This window comes from Perca fluviatilis, chromosome 6 (genome assembly GCF_010015445.1).
Source record: "Perca fluviatilis chromosome 6, GENO_Pfluv_1.0, whole genome shotgun sequence".
Taxonomy (NCBI): Eukaryota; Metazoa; Chordata; class Actinopteri; order Perciformes; family Percidae; genus Perca; species Perca fluviatilis.
Window position 1 is genome coordinate 39521050 of NC_053117.1, and position 16689 is coordinate 39537738.

At 43.2% G+C, this 16689-nt stretch overlaps 1 protein-coding gene across 1 annotated transcript in view; it reads right to left on the reverse strand.

Moving 5' to 3' along the window:
• The window catches only part of LOC120560407 (tetratricopeptide repeat protein 28-like), a 391494-nt gene that overhangs the window by 71117 nt on the left and 303688 nt on the right, over positions 1 to 16689 (reverse strand). The gene's annotated exons all lie outside the window — the stretch shown is intronic.

Below are 16689 nucleotides of genomic sequence, written 5' to 3' on the forward strand. Positions count from 1 at the left end.
ATCACTGTGTCATTCTTCCAGCGAGCTATGGAGGTCCAGAGCGCCGCTGCCGCTGACTGCAGACAGCTAAGAGGATTTCACCGACAATGCTGCTGCTGCCACTGGGCTGGCGTGATACTGGGAATAGAGCAGGGATGACCAGCCTGAGCCCAAAATAATAACTGGGGCGTGTTCCTCATTTGTATTTAAGAACGAGGTCAACGTTATAATTCACGTTCAGTGTTTTGAGAAGTTTAAACCAGAACAGGATGCTGGAATTTGTGGCGTTTGTGGAAAATGTTGATGCATATTCAGGCCTCGGCTGGAGGAGATTGGCATGTGTAAAATACCATGAGAGGGAAGTCAATCTTTGAATGAAATTCCAACAAACTGAGCTGATCCCTGAATCATTTTTATTCTACCAGAGCGAGCATATTTAGATTAGTACTTCCGAGAACAATTTCTAGGCAATTTTGTCACTGAGATTTAGTCTTAATGGATGCAACGTGTCTGCGCTATCATGCTTCATTATGGTGTTTTTAAAATGCAGAAACAAATATATATTTGGGCTTGTTTCTCTTCTTCTAAAAAAAAAAAAGTCTTTATACTATACTGATCTGGAGATATTAAATATGACACGAAGCGCGTAATTTGTTGTCGTATACGACTTCGTCGACCCCATTAAGTGATGTGTCAGAGTTGTACGATATACAGTACAGTCCAAAAGTTTGGACACACCTTCTCATTCAATGTGTTTCTTTATTTTCATCACTATTTACATTGTAGATTCTCACTGAAGGCATCAAAACTATGAATGAACACATATGGAATTATGTACTTAACAAAAAAGTGTGAAATAACTGAAAACATGTCTTATATTTTAGATTCTTCAAAGTAGCCACCCTTTGCTTTTTGTGATAACTCTGCAAACCCTTGGTGTTCTCTCAATGAGCTTCATGAGGTAGTCACCTGAAATGGTTTTCACTTCACAGGTGTGCTTTGTCAGGGTTAATTAGTGGAATTATTTCCCTTATTAATAAAAAAGCAAAGGGTGGCTACTTTGAAGAATCTAAAATATAAGACATGTTTTCACTTATTTCACACTTTTTTGTTAAGTACATAATTCCATATGTGTTCATTCATAGTTTTGATGCCTTCAGTGAGAATCTACAATGTAAATAGTCATGAAAATAAAAAGGAAACACATTGAATGAGAAGGTGTGTCCAAACTTTTGGCCTGTACTGTACAATAGTGTGTCAGAACAGTGGGAAAACCAAGGCACTCGCATAGCCACAGTTACCCTGAAGAAGGCCTGTGTGCTGCAACGCGTTGGTGCGTATATTTTTTACCTTTTGCTCTGCATTAGCTGCATCAATAAAGCTTTTTTCTTCAACAAGAGTGCCTTGGTTTTCACGCTGCTCTGAGACGTTTGGGACCCCCTGCACCAAAGAACACCTGGTTACCGTACGTACACACCGCCGCCGACTTGAGCTTCTAAAGTTACCGGAAGTCATTCATTTTCAACGGAAGCTGGCTTCTCTCAGCTCCAAGGAGCGTTTTGGGCAGTTTGAGCATTTTGAGCGACCAGAGCATCAATCAGAAAGTTGAAAGTAGGTCAACGTTATGGTAATGAGCTATGATGCGGTTCAGCGGCAAACGCCAGCAACCAATTGGAATATAGACGTCCTTCGCGCTGACTGATTCCGGAGAAACATACGATGTAAAATTTTGTTTCTACCAAAACGTTAGTTCCGAGAAATTGGAGGAAAAGCTCATAATGGCCGTTGCTGGGTTTGCCCTATCATTTATGATATGAGGTTGTTTGCGTATAGGGACCAGTTAACGTTACCTGCCGATCACATGGTCTCTAAACACTAGAGCTGGGAAATATATCAATATTATATCGATATCGTGATATGAGACTAGATATCGTCTTAGATTTTGGATATCGTGATATGACATAAGTGTTGTCTTTTCCTGGTTTTAAAGGCTGCATTACAGTAAAGTGATGTCATTTTCTGAACTTACCAGACTGTTGTAACTGTTCTATTATTTGCCTTTTCCCCACTTAGTCATTATATCCACATTACTGGTGATTATTTATCAAAAATCTCATTGTGTAAATATTTTGTGAAAGCACCAATACTACAAGTCAACACTACAATATCGTTGCGGTATCAATTTCGAGGTATTTGGTCAAAAATACCGTGATATTTGATTTTCTCCATATCGCCCAGCCCTACTAAACAGTCCGCTCACGGTGAAGTCCTGCACGGCTCAACAGCTGGCGGCTAAGGAGCAAGCTAACTGCTAACAGACACCGCTGCGACCAACAAACAATACAAATTCTGTCATTATATATGTCATTTATAAAAGATTTCTAGTGTCAGTGTACTGGCCGTCCAGCGGCTGCTTGTGCTTTTTCTTCAATCGTGTGTTGAACATGATCGAACATTGAATGCTGCCACGTCAGAGCGGCCGAAGCGTCAAAAAGCCCCGTACTTTTTGACAAGCGTCCTCGACAGGACGGCCAGAGCTTCTTTGCAGCTCAAGTCGGCGGCGGTGTGTACGTACAGTTAGACTTTTTTTTCGACCACAACCAAAAAAGTACAATACAATACAATAGTGCATGTTATGATCAGTGAGCTGAGGCAGATTCTAGATCCTGCCTGGGTCTGCCGGAGCAGGGACAGGGTGGGCTTAACGTAGCAAATCCTCACTTGCAGACATCCTCTACAGTCTGACTGACAGACAGACAGCAAGGACAAAGATTTAAAAAAAAAAGGTAAAAAGAGTATGGATAGACGGATGCGTGTTGCAGGGGTGGTCTGCCAACAGAAACACAGAGTTCTGTCTGCATCCTCCTGCAGCACACTTCCCTCTACGCTCATGCCACCCCTTGCCCCCCTTCTAGCCCCTCCCCTGCGCTCATGCTGACCCTGGTCCAAACCAACTGTCCACACGCCATGACATCTGATTCCTCCCACCACGTCATCCAACAATGTTCACTCTAAACATCTTTTGCACTGCACACAATCGCCTTCTCCGTTTAGGGACCGGATCACATTTCATGCTGAATTTGCAGATGTGCTTAACTCAGCGCACAGTCGCTTAATGCTAAGGAATGCTACAGCTCTTTTGTTTCACTTAACAGCTCTGCAGTGAGTGGGATAATAACTGCATACAGCGAGCTAAACTTTAGTGTAAGCACAAAGTCTAGGAGTGTGTTTGGCAGGGTCTCTAGTCCAGTTTCATGGCATGGTCCTCCTTCAGGAGATTGAAGGAGGCCATGCAGGGGGAGGCAGGGAGCGTCTGCTGCTTTTATAACAAACTAAAACTTGGGGGCCGGCTAGCAACGATCTCTCCAGGACAGTAATGTAACAGTAAGACTTGCATCCAAGAAATCCCACCACCTTCTCCTTCCATCCCCCTCGCTCTCCGTTTGCAAGAATAACATTGACTCAAGGTATTTACCCGGAAGTGTGTTTTAAGATGATGGACTTATTACCCAAACTGGATTTGCTTGACTTCATCACGTTACTGTCAACATTATGGAAAGGATCCCTACAAAAATAAAACTTTTTCTTCAAGTGTAAAATCCTTTTTGTTTAACCAGAAACAGCTCCGAAATCGCCGTCACCAAACCCACCAGACTCCATGTAAATAATCAGGACTTTTAGCGTGTATAGCGCCAGCATATTTCCACCAGACTCCATGTGAATAATCAGGACTTTTAGCGTGTATAGCGCCAGCATATTTCCACCAGACTCCATGTAAATAATCAGGACTTTTAGCGTGTATAGAGCCAGCATATTTCCACCAGACTCCATGTAAATAATCAGGACTTTTAGCATGTATAGAGCCAGCATATTTCCACCAGACTCCATGTAAATAATCAGGACTTTTAGCGTGTATAGAGCCAGCATATTTCCACCAGACTCCATGTAAATAATCAGGACTTTTAGCGTGTATAGAGCCAGCATATTTCCACATAAATGGGTGAATTAAGGGTTTATTTCTACCAAACTAGAGTGGTGATTGTTGGAACAGTGGAAAGATGAACCAAGACGGCTTTTGATAGTTTTATTTAGTTTGTGTCCACTTTGAATATATGTATGTTTTATGATGCTAAAAGTCCTGATTATTTAGATGGAGTCTGGTGGAGTTTGGTGATGGTGATTTCGGGGCTGTTTCATGTTAAACTAAAAGGATCTTACTCTTTAACTAAAAGGTCTATCTCTGTAGGGATCCTTTCCATAACGTTGTCAGACACTTAGAATAATAATCTGAGTCTGTCAGCGGCAAAAACACAACTTTGACGTAAAGTGAAGATGCGCATTTGCCCATTAATGTTACAGTGCAGCTTATTTCGTCGCTGTCTTGCTTAATACTGGACCCATTTCAAAGATTGTTTTTCCCAATTCTCACTTAAACACAAATATATATATATATAAAAAAATAGGGTCCAGGTTGAAAAAACAAACCCTTTAATGGAGAGCTGAAGATGTCACCGATCTCAGATAAATGCACTTTTTTATGTATTCGTTAGGCTCTTTCCCTGTCTGCAGCCTTTCATTCATCCTGTCTGGGCCATTAGGCTCGCTAAATTCCTCTCTAAATTCAGCTCTCTCCTGCTCCCGTTCCTGGTCAGACTAATAATATATCTACAATCAGTGCTGTTTCCGAAAGGCTTAGGCACAAAACTGAATAATCTCCATGCCTCGAGGCAAGTCTGGTCGCTGTCTGCCGTTTGTCCCTGATGTGGGCAGTCTGAGATCAGTTTGAAAAAGGATTAATGTTGATGCAACTATTGCTGTTATTATGATGATGATGATGATGATGATGGTGTACACAGGGTTAAAGGGTAACTACCATTTTTTTCAACCTGGACCCTATGTTCCTATGTTTTTGTGTCTAAGTGACTGATGGGAACAACCATCTCTGACACTGGTCCAGTATTCAGCAACGTAAAGTAATTCCGCACATTGTAATCAAAACAATACACATACGATTGTGTACTACTACAGGTTATGTTTATTAAATGAAGCCCAAAATATGTCGCCGACTAGAAATCGCTAGTATCAGCTAGCGCTAGCTAACGTCAACGTTAGGTAGGTGCTAGCTAACGTCAACGTTAAGTAGCCCTAGCTAATGTCAACGTTAGGTAGCTGCTAGCTAATGTCAACGTTAGGTAGCTGCTAGCTAATGTCAACGTTAGGTAGCTGCTAGTTAATGTCAACGTTAGGTAGCCCTAGCTAATGTCAACGTTAAGTAGCCCTAGCTAATGTCAACGTTAGGTAGCTGCTAGCTAATGTCAACGTTAGGTAGCTGCTAGCTAACATTAATGTTAGGTAACCTAACCTGAACCCTGCCAACATAACATTACATTACATGTCATTTAGCTGACGCTTTTATCCAAAGCGACTTACAATTAAGTGCTTTCAACTCTGAAGGTTCAAACTCCAGACAACAAGTAGTAAGTGCAAGTACATTAGCTTTAAATAAGCAAAGCATCAAAGAGCCATATCAAAGTGCAGGTTCAAGATTTTTTTTTTTCTATGTTTATCCGAGGTGTAGTCTGAAGAGATGTGTTTTTAGCCAACGGCACAATATTTAGCTAGCCAGCTTTGACGGTGTGCCAAATGTCATTATTTGTATCATCAGACGCACAAATCTGCTGTACATAAAGGTAATTAAACAGACTTTCACTCAATCACAGTTTATCTGGATGATGACATGCGTTGACTTTGCCTGGAACTCTACCAAGTCGTAACTCGTGACTTGAAGTCGTAACTTAAGGGCTAAAAATTGCGTCTGGAACGCAGCAAAATATTCCGTAACGTTACCTCTTCAGCGTTTAGCTTAGTGCTGTATCATGGCAACCATAAACAAAACACTGCCTCTAGCTATAGACGGTTTAGAACCGAGACCCCCCCTAACTCAGAGTAGTTTCCTGTATCTGTGTCACGTGGGCTCCGCCACTGCCACGCCTCTTTAGGAGACCAGCGGCAGGTCCTGAGTGTTTGATTCCAACGGGAGAAGTGCACGTGAACACAGATTATGAGCGATTATTTCGCCGAATAGTCACCGAAGTAAATATTGGAGCCATTCTTCACAAGCCACACATATCTCCAGAATGGACACATCAGGAGAAAATTAACTAAGTTTGAGACGTGTTTCTGTCTCAGGACCAAACTCTCGCGAGATCTGGCAACACAGAGACGCTAACGTCAGCTAACGTTCGTGAACGCCCTGACAAAACTAAAACTAAAAAGTGGGCAGAGAATTGGCATCGGCTGTGTGCTCGGCCATCAGCTGTGCGCTCGGCCATCAGCTGTGTGCTCGGCCATCAGCTGTGCGCTCGGCCATCAGCTGTGCGCTCGGCCATAAGTGGTATTTCAGACTGGACGTGCTGCGATGTATAGCTCAGTTCACAACCACAAAACACACAGATCACTTTGGTCTCGTCAATGGAACCATTTGGCAACTTTTTAAAAGTAAACTTTGCATTCAGAATCTTTTCGGCGTCCATTTCGGCGTCTCGCGCTCGCCATCCACTCAAAACGTAACATTAGCCTAATACTCTTTGGCCGGCTCGCCAGCCCAAACAAGTGTGTGTGGCGTGCCTGTTGTTGTGTTTCCGGTCTAGTTAGATCCGGTGTGGTGTTGTAGTTCTTCTAACGTTACTAGTTGTTGCAACAGCATGTGAAAAAAACTACAAAGTTTGCTAGGCCAAAAAGAACTTTAATCTCGCGCTAAAAAAAAATGTACGCCATTAAAATGGGTTTCCGTTAATAACGCGTTTAACTGACAGCACTAGTATATACACAGCAGAACGGGAGAGTTGGGAGAGCTTTTTGGAACTAGTGTTGGTGAACAAAAGTAGAGATGTTCCGATACCGATACCAGTATCGGAAAAGCCTCCGAATCCGCCTAAAATGCTGTTATCGGTCTCAGCGAGTACAGTATATGCACCAATCTGATACCACGTAACTTAGCCCAGAAGAAAATCTACTTTAAAGTACTTTATGTATGTTCTTTTCCCATCATAACTCGCTGTCAAACTGGATAATAAAATAAAGTTCTGTGGCGTTCATTGTGTGTTTTCCATCTGCCACCATGTATTTTAAACCTTGACAATAGCTTCTTGAAATGAACATCTTATAATACTGTTCTGAGGGTTGTATTGCTTGTGTAACATTTGTCTGGGAACCTGATTTATTATGTATGTATTTATTTTATCACAGTTCCTAACTTTAATTGAACTGTCATTGCCTAAGCCCTTGTGTGTTGTCGCTGACATACTCCTGTCTGCTGTTTTATGTGTAAATTGTCATTTTTTTTTGGTCTGCAGGCTGTTGAAACGGCATTGCCCTTTGGGGTAAATAAAGTTGTTTGAACCTGAACTAGTGTATATTTCAACTATATGCAGTCAACGTGATATGCAGCTATACGCAGTATACCCACTAAGAAAGCTCCAGGATTTACATATACCCACTTAAAAATGCCCAATGACACGCAACAACATACTTTCCATTATATTTTTGACATAATTTGAATTGTCATCCGTGTTCTTTTTCTTCACATAGGCTAAATAAAGGGATTTCCACCGTAAATTGGTGCATTAAAGCGCATCCAAATGCAGAAAATGAAAACTTCCCTGGGGGTGGACACCCAGACCCCCCACTATCATATGGCCCCCCTTCCCCAAAGGCAGATTCTGGCCTATATACAGTATACCCACTACAATACATTAGACTACACCACTGACATAGTGAAGCCAGGCTATTCAAAAATACAATCCACCATGCTTAATCATCTGGTGTGACATTGTTAACTGTCAGACGTGTTACTAAAGCTGGTCATCAGATGCCTGGACCCCAGAGAAGATTTCCACGACTGATTCAACTGGAATGTAGATTCCAGCGCTCGTTCTCACATGACCCCTTGAGTGGAAAAAGAAGGGGGATTTAGCATGAAAGGATCTGAAACTAATTAAATACAGAAGTTATGTCCTGATTTTTCGGAACGCGGAGAGCATCGCAGTGCACGTTGTCTGACTGTGTGTTGCTGTGTGAACTCTTACTTCCTGTTGTTTTCCTCTTTTTGTTGCTTTGTTTTTGGGAACGTCAGCAGAACGCATTCCCCCGGAGACGCCGGGTAAAAGGAAGGGGTGGAAAAAAAAGCTTAATTAGGAATGTTACCTCCAGCTCTTCTCGCCGATTGGAGTCGACATTTCAGGTGACTTCTGGGAGACATGTGGTCAAACCAAGGGCCTAGGTTTTGTATGTGTGTGTGTGTGTGTATGAGTGCAGTAATGTGCACACTTGCCTACTCAGACCTGTTGTAAGCGTGGGGGGACGGAGGGCACAGACATGTAGTTCCCCTGTGTCTGCTACGCCCCTGATGAAGACAAAAGAGAAGACCGAACGGAGGTGGAATCTCACAGAAATGTATTTAAAATCACACAGAGAACAATAATAACCAAGACTCTTTGAAGTGAAATGCGAAGGGGGACTAATACAATTCAGATTCTGTTTCATGAACAGCAGAAATGGGAGCTCCACTTCCAGTCCTACCCTCCGATATGAAATATTGCTGACTAGGGGGGTAAGTTAGCCAATTAATGAATAATAAATGGGGCTGGAACGCAACACTTTCATATCCTTTATAGGTCAGAGTGTGCTGAGGCAGGGCCGCTGCTACCGCCGGGCATCGTGGGTAGATATCAGAGCACAGCGATCTCTACACCACTGTACCTCAGAGCCATGTCAGCCGCTCCGCATGCGCTACACGCAACGTTAATGACGCGCTGAGAGGGCATAACAAAAGTTTGTTCTTTACTGTGTCTGAAGCTTCTCCTTCACATCTCTCGCACACTGTTTTTGGGGGCTTTTATCGCAGCTCGTTAGTCTTCACTCGCTCATCCTTCCCCCTTGTTTGCACTCAGCGTAAAAAAAGGCAAGTGTTTCAAACAACATCCTGTTAGTTTTAACCCATTTTCTTATTGTGCTAAGCAGGCTTGTGGCCGCTGATGACGGCGACGCACACACCCCGCTGCCGCAAACAAAAAACTACACCGACAACAACAACAACAACAGTGGCAATTACAGACTGCCGGCTTCACAGCCCTCCACTTCACTCGCTGTTATCTCCATTATTCAGCTCCTCTGGAATCAGCTATTAAAGGTAATTAAGCGATTCATCAAGTCAGTTTCAATTACTGGGAGCTTGACAGCTGCAGATTACAATCAGTAAGGGTGAAGGGAGAGAGTGAGAGAGGAAGGGAGGCGTCAAAAACTGAAGAAAAAAGAGAGAGAGAGAGAGAGAGAGAGAGAGAGAGAGAGAGAGAGAGAGAAAACAGACAATAAGTAGCGACAGATCAGGCAGCACTGAGATGGGCAGGAAGCGTCTTCAGGTGTACGACGGCGCGAGTAGAACTTTCTTTGTTCGTGCAGCGCTAGTCTCGCTTTGCCAGACCTTCCTCCACAGCGCTGCGGAGGAAGGTCTGGCGAGTCCACACATCATTCCGGGATGGAAGAAAAACATGCTCTGGTTTATTGGCATTTCTTTAAAGGAACACGCCGACTTATTGGTACTTTGTCTTATTCCCCGTATCCCCCAGAGTTAGACAATACATACCCTTCTCATCTTCGTGCGTGTCGTAACTCTGTCTGACGCACCCACCGCTAGCCTAGCTTAGCACAGATCCTGGAGGTAACCGGCTCCATCTAGCCTAGTTTAGCACAGATCCTGGAGGTAACCGGCTCCATCTAGCCTAGCTTAGCACAGATCCTGGAGGTAACCGGCTCCATCTAGCCTAGCTTAGCACAGATCCTGGAGGTAACCGGCTCCATCTAGCCTAGCTTAGCACAGATCCTGGAGGTAACCGGCTCCATCTAGCCTAGCTTAGCACAGATCCTGGATGTAACCGGCTCCGTCTAGCCTAGCTTAGCACAGATCCTGGAGGTGACCGGCTCCATCTAGCCGACTGCTCCCAATAAGTGACAAAATAACACCAACATGTTCCTGTTTACATGTTGTGATTTGTATAGTCACAGCGTGTACTAACTAATAACAAGGTCACATGACACACAGCCATCTTCTAACCCTATACATACTGGGAACTATATTCTCAGAAGGCAAAGGGAAGTATAGTAAGTACATTTTACCAATGATACTTACATACTTTTAACATTTTCAATGCTGGACTTTTACTGCTATATTTTTACAGTGTGGTATTAGTACTTTTACTTAGTAAAATAAAGGATCGGATTACTTCTTCCACAAGTGCTTACAGTGTCTCTTCTCTTCACTTAACATTTGACCATTTGTGTAACCCTTGTTTTGTCACCACACACACACACACACACACACACACACACACTTGAAGGGAACAGTCAAATTTTCCACCAACACCAATGGAAACTGTCCAGTTGCATTCGGTGCCTCTTGTGTTTCTTCCTCTCGGCTGCCAGTTTGCCACCAACTCTCACAATATAGCCTCAAACAATCACACACAGGCAGAGAGAGATGCCTGAGTGGAACAGCACAAATACACGCAAAAATGTCACTCGCACACACGCACACACACACACACACACACACACAGACAGAAGCTGCAAAGCTCTGCGATGCATTTGGTGTATCTGTGTATTACTCTGTGTCTCTGTGTAAGAGTGTGTGAGTGAATGGATACTGGCTCCCTGGAGTAACCACAAATGATCCGCCATTCTCCTGGCACCACTGCACACACTTCCCACAGCTCAGACAACAACAACAACAAAAATGATTTTTCTCCAGCATAACCATTGCGTGCACTGCGGCTTGTCTGCACCTTTAGCAGGGCTGTCCCCCACGCAAGAAATTCTCAGTCGACTAATGGAGGGAGATTTAATGGCCAGATCAAAGAATCGTGCAAACACACCTCTTTAAATCTTGTGTTTAGCAAAGATGTACTCAGAAGGTTTCTTGGAAGTAAGTCATACAGCATGAAAAATGACTAATCGTCTTAAGGAATCTTAGTCTACGAAGACCAAAACGATCGATTAGTCGCCTAATCGACCCAGAGGGGGGGAAGCCCTAACCTTTAGTTGACTTCATGTTCTGCTTCATGGGTGTTAGTGTGTCTGTGTGCCTGTTCCTGAGCATAGTGTGTGTGTGTGTGTGTGTGTGTGTGTGTGTGTGTGTGTGTGTGTGTGTGTGTGTGTGTGTGTTTAGCAGCAGACAGTCTGACAGACAGCGCAGTAGCTGTCACCATGTTCCTTACCCGTAGCCTGACCTTTAGTGACAATCAATCCTTTGTGAACATGTCCAGTGAAGGCTAAAGGAATGATCCCGCTGCAGGCCCTCTGGCGTCATTTAGCTACTAGCTGCAGGTCACACAGGTCAGGGACAAACAAGTGGAGACACTGGTATCTCATCACTGTTAATAGATCACGTTGGCTGAGATGAGTGATTACAGGAACTGGTTAACAGCCAGGTAACTTACATACCTTTCAGTAACAGTCAATGGTGGAATGTAACTCAGTACATTTACTCCAGTACTATACTTAAAGGTGCACTATGAGTTCCTGCATGACGTCACTTCTGTTGACGTTCCAAGTAAATACCAAACAAAACAGAGCAAGCTCGCCCCTCCCCCCATGTTTCCGTAACTGTCACTGACTAACTTACTGACTGTCCCTAACCCCCACTGCCCTCCCCCAAACATCTTGTCGGTGATTGGCTGGAACATGGTTTGTTGTATTTTGGTGCACAGCCTGTGCCCCTATAGTGTTTGTTTGACGTTTAGGAACCCCTGTGTTGTCTCCCGAGACCGGGCTTTTTCACCGTGTGTTCAGGGGGCAGGCAGCTAGCGCATCAAGGAGAGATGCCTACGATTTGAGACAAAAATGAAATTGCGCTGAAACCATGCAGGAACTCATATAGTGCACCTTTAAGTCCAAATGTTGAGGTACTTGTACTTTAACTTGAGTCTTTTCTTTTCATGCCACTTTCTACTTCTACTCCACTACATTTCAGAAAGAAATATTGTACTTTTTACTCCACTACATTCATCTGTTACAGCTTTAGTTACTAGTTACTTTAGTTACTCCGCTACATTCATCTGTTCCAGCTTTAGTTACTAGTTACTTTAGTTACTCCGCTACATTCATCTGTTACAGCTTTAGTTACTAGTTACTTTAGTTTCTCCGCTACATTCATCTGTTACAGCTTTAGTTACTAGTTACTTTAGTTACTCCACTACATTCATCTGTTACAGCTTTAGTTACTAGTTACTTTAGTTACTCCGCTACATTCATCTGTTACAGCTTTAGTTACTAGTTACTTTAGTTACTCCGCTACATTCATCTGTTACAACTTTAGTTACTAGTTACTTTAGTTACTCCGCTACATTCATCTGTTACAGCTTTAGTTACTAGTTACTTTAGTTACTCCACTACATTCATCTCTTCCAGCTTTAGTTACTAGTTACTTTAGTTACTCCGCTACATTCATCTGTTACAGCTTTAGTTACTAGTTTCTTTACACATTAAGATTACTGCACACAGAACACATGGGGCCCTATTTTAACGATCTGAAACGCAAGTGTGAAACGCCAAACGCAAGTAGCTTTGTGGGCGGATCTCGGGCGCTGTTGCTATGATACCGGCGGGATAAATGACTCTTGCGCCCGACGCAAATCTTAAATGGGTTGGTCTGAAGTAGCTAGGTGTGGTTTGGGCGTAACGTGAAAATAACCAATCAGAGCGTCATCTCACATTCCCTTTAAGAGCAGGCGCGCTTGTTCCATGGCGGATTGCTATTATAACGGCGGATTTGCCTGGCGCACGCCAGCGGGAGCTGTCCGGGATGCGGCAAAGTAACAAATGCCCGTCTTGGCTGGGTGGCGACGTTGCTGCGGCCTCTCGGGCGCATCTCCTCAAGTCTGGAGAGGATTGCTGCAGCCATGGAGCGTGGGCCTCCAAACGCACCACCTGCTCCTGTTGTGCCCCTTCCTCCTCCCCCCCACTCCATCTCCGTCCACCCGCTCCACCAGGAGCACATCGCGCATTACTCCCGGACCAGATCCCGCCGTAGTTCAACATCACGTCTCCTTAAGTCCTCTAATATTTCCTCATTTATGTCATCAACACATGTGATTCATGGAAATGTTGTGTAAAACACAAAAAGCCACAAAGAATGCTGTGACTTTTTGAGGACTGTACTGTAAAGTGCCTCTTGACCTATCCAAACACCTGAAGCGCATTTTCAGTAATATTTTTCTTTGTAATTATGTATGGTTTTCAAAAATGGGAACTGCTGTAGATGAGAGAAGTGTATGCGCGTTGTGCACACCCTACATTATGGCCAAGCATTCATCCCTAAAATAGCATCTGAATAACGCGCTACTGACTTTAGACTAGCGCCACTACTTTAGACTAGCGCTACTGACTTTAGACTAGCACCACTGACTTTAGACTAGCACCACTGACTTTAGACTAGCGCTACTGACTTTAGACTAGCGCTACTGACTTTAGACTAGCACCACTGACTTTAGACTAGCACCACTGACTTTAGACTAGCACCACTGACTTTAGACTAGCGCTACTGACTTTAGACTAGTGCCACTGACTTTAGACTAGCACCACTGACTTTAGACTAGCGCTACTGACTTTAGACTAGCACCACTGACTTTAGACTAGCACCACTGACTTTAGACTAGCGCTACTGACTTTAGACTAGCGCCACTGACTTTATACCAGGTTTTTCCTGGTCAGTGGCGAAACTGTTTTCTGAAACTGCAAAATAGCACCAGGGAACGTTTGCGCCTGAACACGCCTCCTCTTTTCGCTGAACCGCCCCCGGGAGTGCAAATACATTCCCTAATTTACCGACGTGCGTCAGTGGAGGGAAAAGTCCGCTGTGCGTCGGGTGCAAAATAGGAATGATACATGCGTACAAAGGCAATTGCGCTGAGTGCAAGATAGGGCCCATGTAGTTTATAAAATCTGATGTTTGATTCTAGAGTAAACTAGCTGACAATATAACGGCTACAAGTCCAGCTGAGTTGATGAGACCATTAAGCACACAGCTGTTTGGATCCTTTACTCTTTCTACTGTTGAAAAGTAGAGCTGCTGTATCCACACCATGGCGCAGTTGTCCAGACCGGCTCCACCGGGCAAGAAGCGCTATCGCTGCCGCCCACTTCATTTAGCTTCTAAGGTCTTTGACACTGCATCAGCTACACTATCATTACTCTGTCATGGACTGGAACAACTCTAATGTAGCAGCTAATAATGAATAAAAGCTCTCCTGCCATCGTAACGGCAATCCCTACCACAGATAGGAACGCATTCGCCGCCTGACATATAGTCCCCCGCAATAAAGCTCCCGTGAGCTGTAGGAGGATCATAAAATGTTCTCAGCAGAGCCCCCTTAATTTATGGCATCCAGTTAGCAGCTCACTTTTTTTTAAAAAATCAGGTGTGTGTGTGTGTGTTGGTGCTGAGAGCGCTCGGAGATGTGCGGCCATTAGCCCGGTCAACGGACGCCTTCAATTTATGCTCGGCTGATTAACCCCACTCTCTGTTCGCACACTTTCACACATTAGGTTAAAGAATACTTCATCTGAGGGAACTATTACGCCTCTTAGTTGTCCATTAGAGTCAGGTTTACTACTGTCTCCGTGGCGATCATAAGTCACCCAGCGCAGGTTGTAATGGCCGGACTAAATGCAGGACAATTGGCCATTTATCTCACGGGGTGTTGAATTGATTATTTTTTGGGCATGTTAGGCCTTTATTTGAATAGGACAGCTTAGACATGAAAGGGGAGCGAGAGTGGGGGGGATGACATGCACCAAAAGGGCCGCAGGGCGGAGTCGAACCCGCGGCCGCTGCTTCGAGGAGCAAACCTCTATATATGGTAGGGCTGTGCAATTAATCGAAATGTAATCGTGATTATGATTTCGGCTCCCAACAATCACAAAAACAGAATAATCGAGAAAAACAATTATTTAGCTCATTACGTTTTGCAAGAAAACTCTTATTTTCTCTTTTGTTCTGAATGAAAAAATTAAGTTTAAAATAGGTAAAGTATTACGGCAAAATTCACAGTTGTATGTTTTTTTTTACTGTTGATTTATGTAACTTTTTCCACTGTTTTTTAAGTTCAATAATTGCAACATCTTTCCAGGAGTCAACGAGTAATCGTGTTAAATTATCGTGATTTCAATATTGACCGAAATAATCGTGATTATTTTTTTTCTCCATAATCCAGCAGCCCTAATATATTGGCGCACGCTCTACCAGTTGAGCTACCCGGGCGCCCCACAAAGTTCCCTTGTAGTAATGTCATTCTCTCTGCTGTAAGATATTGGGACTGCAAAGAGAGCAATAATTGCATTTTCAGTTTCAATCAAAAAACATGATCGCAAGGGCGTAACTTTGGGTTCAACATTCGGGAAAGCGTTAGGGGGGACAAATTATAACCGGGGTGGTCTGGTGGTCATCCCACAGCAACATTTCCGCCCCCCCTTTTTTTTTTTTTTTTTTTGTTTTTTTTTGCAACCTTTTGCCATTTTCTGCATGCACGTCTTTATTCATGTAAATATTATTATGAATTAATTAACTAATCTGCTGTATTGTTCAAAACTTTCTGCAGATTCAAACACGTGTTTTACAACAACATTGATGATTTATCCAATCACCTGTCAGCCCTATGTTCCCACAGCCCTATGTTCCCACATTTCTAAGAAAAAAAACTGAAAATCTGAAAATCACTGAAAATTAGGCCCTATGTTCCCACATCTCCTTTTTCATAAATTTGTATCAGATTTTATCCCCCTAACCCTAACCCTAAAAAATCTTTGTGGGAGGATAGGGCTTAAATTGAAGGGAAATGTAGGAATACAAGACCTAATTTTGAAAAAGTCCTAAAAATGTGGGATCACAGGGCCTAATTTTAAGGAAAATCTTAGAAATGTGGGAACATAGGGCCTAATTTTAAGGAAAATCTTAGAAATGTGGGAACATAGGGCCTAATTTTCAGTGAAAAAAAAATTCTTAGTTATGTTTCCACCATCTGGGTGGACTGACACTACTACACAATCTTAAAATCTTAGAAAATGCATAGAAATACTGTATCTTAAAACTACTTTACATAAAACAGTGATGATATGGTAACACACTGCTGGCCTCTGGCTAAAAGTACCAAAAACACTCAGGTCTAACAAGCATGAATATCATTAAAGACAACAGCGGGTAAACAGCTCATCTAAATGAGGACTAACAAAGGGCTGTATAGCCGGCAGCGCGGGGGAAACACCAGCAGGAAGTGGAAGCTGTCATACTGTATTCCCGAAGCAATAAAAGGGCAAGCAGGACACCTTTCACACTCCGTCATTTTCTTCCCATCCCCTTTTTTTCCCAGTAGGTTAGGTCAAATGAAGCTAAAATAACTCTCATAAATTCCCATGTTGAAGCAAACAATCAGAGAACACTTACTTACCTACTTCCAGACTGAAAGATATCTTACTATTTAACCACCAGGTGCTTCCTTCTCTCTGAGGATGTGCTAAAACAGGGATGTCAAACTATTTCACCAAGGGCCACGCTGGAAAATGAGAATCCCATCGAGAGCCAGACATGTCGAGTTCATTGACGTGCTTTTATATAGTCGAAAGAGTCAAATATCTTTGACTGTATTGTTGCAAGTCTCAAAT